Genomic DNA, 8,122 nt, shown 5'->3' with positions numbered 1-8,122 from the left:
AAGATTAAATAACAAAACAATGTAAGCTGTGGTAGTTCAGGCATAGAATTCCACCTGCCACGCGGGAGACATCGTTATTGTGCAAAAAAGAAACGTAACACATCCCTTAAAAATTGTTGGATTATAAAGTATAAATTTAATAAAAACTGTGTGCGAAAATCTAAAGTAACAGAACACTTGTTTTTGAGAATATTTATTGCACCAACAATGAACAGCTCTTCCTTCAACGTGAAGCTAGCCCAACGTGCGATTTAGATGTGCTTGAAATCCGCTGCCGCCTGATCTGGAATCAGAATGTCTACCATTGCAGCACAAGCTCTAAAGGCGACAAGTGCAGCCTAATCTATAAGAAGGATCAAGTCGCATGCGGAGACCTGGCCTGAAAATCGTCGGAGTCCAGGCCTGCAATACCATCAGCAGGCCGAGGCCGTTGGATGGAGAAGCGTGTGGCGACATTCCACTGCAGGGAGCAGCGCGTGCTGCTGCAGGAAGGCGATGGCTGTGAAGCCAGGTCACTGATTGCAGTGCGGGCAGACACAGCTGGAGAGGTGAAGGAGCGGCAAGAGTCCATAGCTGGAAGTGACTGTTCCCAAGAGACGCGTGAATCTGGGGCCCAGAAGAGACGAGAGCCCAGGGGCAGCATGGACCAGCCCACACAACGACATGTGTGCGCGCTCGGTCTGTGCAGCAGAGTTGGTCTCCAGTTTGACTTGCGTATTCCTTGCCAATGGATCAAATACCAGCTCTATCAAGTCCGTGTGATTGCTGGTATGCAACGGCCACCAGACGTTAAAAATTCCAAGCACGATGTAGGCCGGGATCTGGAATATTACGTCCTTCATTGATACACGATTGATACACAATGCTGTTTGGCGTGGTAGCAAGTCATCCTCGCTACGAGAGACTGCCCATGATGATGATAAAAAGAAAATGCTGGCAATGCACAGAAGGTCAGGCAGTATCCCGGAGAGCGAAACAGAGTTAATGTTTCAGGTCGATGATGGTCCCTCAAAACATGTCTCGAGGAGGGTGCAATGAGCTGCAGCTGTTAAAATGCGGGAGCAGAGATGACATGGGTTCGATTTCCGGCCAATTGCAATACCCCGCTTTTCGAATGAAGTTCAGTATGCATATTAAATTTTAAAAATTACATGAAGCGCTGTGCAAAGAAAACTCCCATTTGGGTGTTTCAGCCCGTCATATCTCAGTCTGTGACGATGATCCATTTGCTTTGCAATCCCCGCGCTGCATACTTCGGCCAGGCTGGGAATATGTTCATGTTAAAAACAGTTGTTGGTCTTCTGGTGACAAGAAAGCTAACTGCCTTAATTGCACATTGCAGCAACAGGATATACATATAAAATTCAGCTTTCGACCAGTCGGCCTTGCTTGATTCCGAAGCTGGGCGGCATATGTTACAATTCATTCACAATGTGGCTGGTTTACTGTTCCAACAAGATGACAACGTAATTGTCTTGTATTGGGATCGCAACCACGTCCGCATCACGCACACCATGGCAATAGCTGATGATTGCTAAATGAACCTCCAGCTAATCCATCCTGATATTAAATGAATGTAGACTCAAAACAGCAGCGGGAACAGAAATGCTGGCACAGGAAAACCAACGCTGGAGCACTCAAAGATCCTATTAAGAATGTCCTATTTAGATAACGCCTTGCAACCAACTTCAGGAAGTCCAGTCAGCCGGAGTGGCAGAGTGTCCACAGTACCTGGTCGGCCTTCAAGGCCTGTATTGTTGGCATCGCTGCAGAGACGCTTGATGAATCCATGAGGAAACATCAAGTTTGGTTCGACGAGAATGACCAGGAGATCCAGGAGCTAAAAAGCCACAGATGAAAGTCATTGTTGAATTTGAAACTGATGCACATTTCGAGAGAAAGAAAGCAGTTCTTTAGACATCTGAAGGGCGCGATCCAAGATAAATCTCGCGACCTAAATAACAGATGGTGAGTGGAAATAGCCCAGGAGATCCAGCAACGAGCTGACAAACACGACGTGCAAAGATTCATTTGCGCAACCAAGACCAATTATGATCAAGCAATGAAGTTTGTACCCTACTGAGGGCCAGAAACAGAAGAGTAATTAGAAGGACAGAGAAGCAGTCAGTGCGCGATGGAAGGCGAACTTCAAGATCCGCTTATCAGAAACTCTGTCTTCGTCATGAGTGTCCTCGATTCCATCCGAAAGCATGCTACCCGTCACCAACTTAGCCTGGCACAACGTACAAAAGGCCATTCGATAATTGAAGAACAAGAAGGCCGCAGCAGCACATGGAATCCCCACCGAAGCACTAAAGATTGGCGGCGAAATACTTTTGGCGTGAATTCATTAACTCAGTTCTCTTATTTGGAAGGAGGAGTGCAGACTAGCAATTTTCGGAGACGTGGTAATCGTGGCTAGCATCAAGAAAGGCGACAAGTCGGTTTGCGATCATTACAGAGGAGTTTCCCTGCTGCCTGCCGCAGAGAAAGTCATCGGAAGAATCCGCCTTAATCCCATTCTCCTAGTGACTGTCGAGGTCGCACATTCGTAGTACTCATTCTGCCCACTGAGGGGCACAATGGACAGGATCTTCACCGCACGCCAAATTCAAGGGAAACACAGGAAGCAGCATCGATCACTGACCTATCCAAGAGATTCACTGGATCTTCATACACATGGGTTGGCAGATTTAGATTCATTTTGAAATCTTTTGGAGCAACAGGATGTTTAAAGCAACATTGTATGAATGCATGGGGAGGGAACGATTCCGTGCTTTTCAGTTTATAAGACGGAGACCTTGCCGCTTGGTTACCGTGCCTCACACCCACCGAGCTGATGTCAATATTTCCAATGGTAACTACTTACGGTGCTGAAAATTCAAATGAACAGAAATTGCTGGAAATATTCAGCAGGACAGAAAGCATTTCTGGAGAGCTAAGTAAACTTAACATGTCAGATCGATGACTAATCTTCACAACTGGAGTTAGTTGGAGTTGTAGCAGGTTTTAAACAGGTACAGAGGCAGGGAAACGGATGGGGGCTGGGGTAGGAACAAAGAGGAAGATCTGTGACAGGGTGGCAGTCAGCACAGATGAAATGAATCAAGGGGTTGATTGTGCAAAGCAAAAGGGGACAACATTGGGACAAGGAAAGAAAAAAAAGATGCGTCTAGTGGAACAGCAGAATCATTAACAGGAGCTAGTGTCCAAAAAATGGGAGTAGTCTTTATAACATTCAGTTGTTGTACTCAATCTTCAATACAGAAGAATGTAAACTGACGAATCGGAAGATGAGGTACCATTCCTAGAGCTTACATTGAGCTTCAGTTCAGCAAGAACATAGATCTCAGAGGGGGGAGTGGGGCAGAGAATTAAAATACCTAGGAACCGGATGGTCAGTGTCAAGCTTGTTCGCCTGACCCATGGTGATCATCCAATCTGTCACTGCTATCACCAGTGCAGAGGAGACCACATGGTGAGCAGCGAATACAGTATAACACATGGAAACAAAATACAATTGAAACAATGTTTTATCTGGAAGGTGTGTTTGGGGCGCTGGCCAGTGGGTAGGAAGGAGATAACAACGCAGGTGTTGCATTTTCTGCGATTGCCTGGGAAGATGCCGTGGGAAGGGGAGGGGCTGCTTAGAGTGACTGTGGAATGGACCATTGTGTAGCAGAAGGAGCGTTCTCTTCAGAAATTCTGGAATGGGAAGAGAGGAGAAGAAGAGTTTGATGGTTAAATCACGCGGGAGGAGGCAGACATAATGATCCATTGATTCTGGAGGCTGGTTGGGTGGAAGGTGAGTGCAAGCGTAAACGCGTAATTTTATGCCTGAGAGCGAGAGAAATGGTGAGACCAGAATTGCGGATAATGGAACGAATATGGTCGAGTGCAAAGTCAAACAGGGTGGAGTGGAATCTTCGGTTAAGGCATATGGAATACTTCGCTTTATAAGTCGAAGAATTGAATACAAGAGCAAGGAGGTTGTGCTTGAACTGTATAAAACCCTGTTTGGCAAAAGCAGAAATAGAGGAGATTTACTAGAACGTTGCCTGGGCTCGAAAATTTTAGCTATGAGGAAATATTGGAGATGCTGGATCGATTTTGTTGGGAACAGCGGAGGCTCAGGGGAGACCTGTTTCAACTGTGTAAAATTATGAGCACCTGGATAAAGTGGATAGGAAGGATCGGTTTCCTTTGGCAGAGTGGTCAATAACCAGGGGGCATAGACTTAAAGTAATTGGTGGGAGATATGATGAGATATGAGGGGAAATATCTGCACCCAGTGAGTGGTGGGGGTCTGGAACTCACTGCTTGAGAGGCAAGTTACTTCACCACATTTAGAACATACTTGGATGCACCCTAAAAGAGCCATAACCCACATGGCTACGGACTAAAAGCTAGGAAGTGAAATTAGACTGGGTAGTGATTGGCCGCCCAGCGCGGATAGGATGGGCCGAAATGGCGTCCTGCTCTGATGATAATATCGATGACTCTCTCTCATAATATAAAGCTCCCTCTACTGTGTCCCCATCAAAAATTCGCAAGGCTGGTAGACCAGGGGGTTAGCTACAAAGTAAACATCCCTTGCTCACTCGCATCAAACAATACCAGGGCAGACAGAGCAGGGTTTACATTAAGAATAAAGTGCCCCCTACCCTGTCCCAACAAACAGTCGCAGGGAATGTGCAGTACGCGTTAGATACAGAGCAATGCTCCATCTACACTGTCACGTCAAATTCTTAGAGTGCAGTTACAGCACGTTTTAGATACAGAGTAAAGTTCCTTCAAAATGTTCCAATCAAACATTCCCAGGGCAGTTACAGCGGGTAGTGAGATACAGACTAAATCTCATAAGAACATAAAAAACATAAGATATAGAATTAGGAGTCTGCCATTTAGCAACCCGATCTTGCTGCGCCATTCAATACGATCAAATAAGTTCATGGCTGATTTGATCATGGACATAGATCCACTGTCCTGCCCGCTCCGCGTAACCCTTTATTCCCTTATCGCTCAATAATCTGTCTATGTCCGCTTTGAATATATTCAATGATGCAGCCGACATAACTCTCTGGGGCAGATAATTCCATAGATGTACAACTGTGTGAGAGAAGAAATTCCTCCTGATGTCAGTTTTAAATGGGGGTTCCTTTATTCTGAGATTATGTCCCCTAGTTTTATTTTCCCTTATGAGTGGCAATATCCTCTCTGCATCCATCTTGTCGAGACCTGTCTTTATCTTATATGTTTCTATAAGATCACTTCTCATTCTTCTGAACTCCAATGTGTATGGGCACTACTTACTCGATCTGTCTTCAAAATGCAAGCCCCTCATCTCCGGAAACAAACGAGTAAACCTTCGTTGAGCAGCCTCAATGCAACTATATCCTTCCTTAAATAGGGGGACCAAAACTGTGCGCAGTATTTAGGGTGTGGCCTTACCAATACACTGCACAGTTGTAGCAGGAATTCGCTTATTTTATACTCTACCAACCTTGCAATAAAAGCCAAGGTTCCATTTGCCTTCCTAATTACATGCTGTACCTGCATAATATGTTTTTGTGTTTCATGCACTGCGGCACTTTGAATTTTTCTCCATTTAAATTATAATTTGATTTTCTATTTTTTCTACAAAAGATGATAAATCACATTTTACAACATTTTACTCCATCTGTCACATTTTTAGCCACTCACTTAGCCTGTCTATATCCCTTTGCATATTTGTTGTAAACACCTCACAATTTCCTTTCCCAAACATCTGTGTTTCATCAGAAAACCTGGCTAAGTTACACTCGGTCCCTTCATCCAATTCATTAAAATAGATTGTAAATAGTTGAGGACCCAGCAACAATCCCTGCGGTACTCCACTAGTCAATGTTTGCCAATCGAAAATTGCCTATTTATCCCGACTCTCTGTTTTCTGTTTGTTAGCCTATCCTCTATCCATGGTAATATATTACCCGCAACGCTGTCTACTTTTATCTTGTGCTGTAACCTTTTATGTGGCAGTTAATCGAATGCCTTCGGGTAATCCCAATGCACCACAGCACTGGTTCTTTCTTCACACCCTGCTCCTATCTCCCACCATACAGTCCAATCAACCAGTCCCAGGGAATGTACAGCACGTGTTAGATACAGAGTAAAACTCCTTCTGTACTCGAAATACTGCCAACGGATAGGAATAGCCGAATTAAGTGGGCAATAATGTGTCAGCTGGAGTGTAATTTGGGGAAATGTGAGTTAATTCACTTTGGTAGAAATAATAGGACTCAGAATATTTTTTAAATGTTGTTGTTCAGAGCGATGTGGTTGTCCTAGTGCGAGAAACACAGAAAGCTACATGTAGGAACAGCAAGCAATAAGGAAGGCAAATGGCATGTTGTCCTTTATTGCAGGTGGTTTGAAGTCCAAGAGTAACGTTGCATTTCTTGAATCGGACACAGTCCCGGTGGTACCAAACATGGCGTACTGTTTGGCTCAACTTATCTAAGGAAGGACATATGCGAAATCAGAGGAAATGTATTTGCATGGATAGAGAATTGGCTGGCGAGCAGAAAGCAGAGATTGGGATGAAAAACGGTGGGTCGTGGTGTGCCACAGGGATTGTTGCTGGGACCACAAATGTTTACAATATACATAGATGACGTGGAAGAGGGGACAGACTGTAGTGTTACATAATTTGCAGATGATACAAAGATTAGTGGGAAAGCGGGTAGTGTGCACGACACAGAGAGGCTGGAAAGAGATTTTGATAGGTGAAGTGAATGGGCTAATGTTTGGTAGATGGAATACAATATCGGAAAATGTGCGGTCATCCACCTTGGGAAAAAAAACAGTAAAAGGAAATATTAATTTAATGGGGAGAAATTACAAAATGCTGAGATGCAGAGGGGCCTGGGGTTCTTGTGCATGAATCCCAAAAAGTTAGTTTGCAGGTGCAGCACGTAATCAGGAAGGCAAATGGAATCTTGGCCTTCATTGAGAGAGGGATGGAGTACAAAAGCAGGGATTTCCTGCTGCAACTGTACAGTGTATTGGTAAGGCAGCACCTGGAGTACTGCGTGCAGTTTTGGTCACCTTACTTAAGGAAGGATATAGTGGCTTTGGATGGGGTACAGAGACGATTCACGAGGCTGATTCCGGTCATGAGGGCGTTACCTTATGATGATAGATTGAGTAGACTGAGTCATTACTCGTTGCAGTTCAGAAGGATGAGGGGTGATCTTATAGAAACATTTAAAATAATGAATGGGATAGACAAGATCGAGGTGGAGAGGTTGTTTCCACTGGTCGCGGAGATGAGAACTATGGGACAGAGCCTCAAAATACGGGGGAGCCAATTCAAAACCGAGTTGAGAAGGAATTTCTTGTCACAGAGGGTTGTGAATCTGTGTAATTGTCTGCCCAAGGAAGCATTTGAGGCTAGCTCATTGAATGTATTCAAGTCACAGATGGATAGATAGATTTTTAACAAATAAGGGAATTAAGGGTTCTGGGGAGCGGGCGGGAAGTTGACCTGAGTCCACGGCCAGATCAGCCATGATGGTATTGAATGGCGGAGCATACTCGAGTGGCTCGATGGCCAACTCCTGTTCCTAATTTTAAATATTCTTATGTTCCTTGGAGGTGGCACAACGGTGGTTCACGAGATTGATTCCTGGGATGAGAGGGCTTCCTTATGATGAGAGATGTCATAAAATTGAAATGTATTCTCTGGAGTTGAGGAGATTGAGAGGTGGCCTCATTCAAACATGCAATATTCTGAAGTGGATTTACTGGGTAGATACTGAAAGTTTGTTTACCCTTGCTGGAGTGTCTATAACGAGGAGTCACAGACTCAGGATTAGTGGTCATAAGAACATAAGAACATAAGAATTAGGAACAGGAGTAGGCCACCTAGCCCCTCGAGCCTGCTCCGCCATTCAATAAGATCATGGCTGATCTGGCCGTGGAGTCAGCTCCACTTACCCGCCTGCTCCCCGTAACCCGTAATTCCTTATTGATTAACAATCTATCCATCTGTGACTTGAATACATTCAATGAGCTAACCTCAACTGCTTTCATGGGCAGAGAATTCCACAGATTCACAACCCTCTGGGAGAAGAAATTCCTT

Source organism: Pristiophorus japonicus, unplaced genomic scaffold (assembly GCF_044704955.1).
Source record: "Pristiophorus japonicus isolate sPriJap1 unplaced genomic scaffold, sPriJap1.hap1 HAP1_SCAFFOLD_109, whole genome shotgun sequence".
Classification (NCBI taxonomy): domain Eukaryota; kingdom Metazoa; phylum Chordata; class Chondrichthyes; family Pristiophoridae; genus Pristiophorus; species Pristiophorus japonicus.
Note: the sequence above shows the minus strand (reverse complement) of the source record.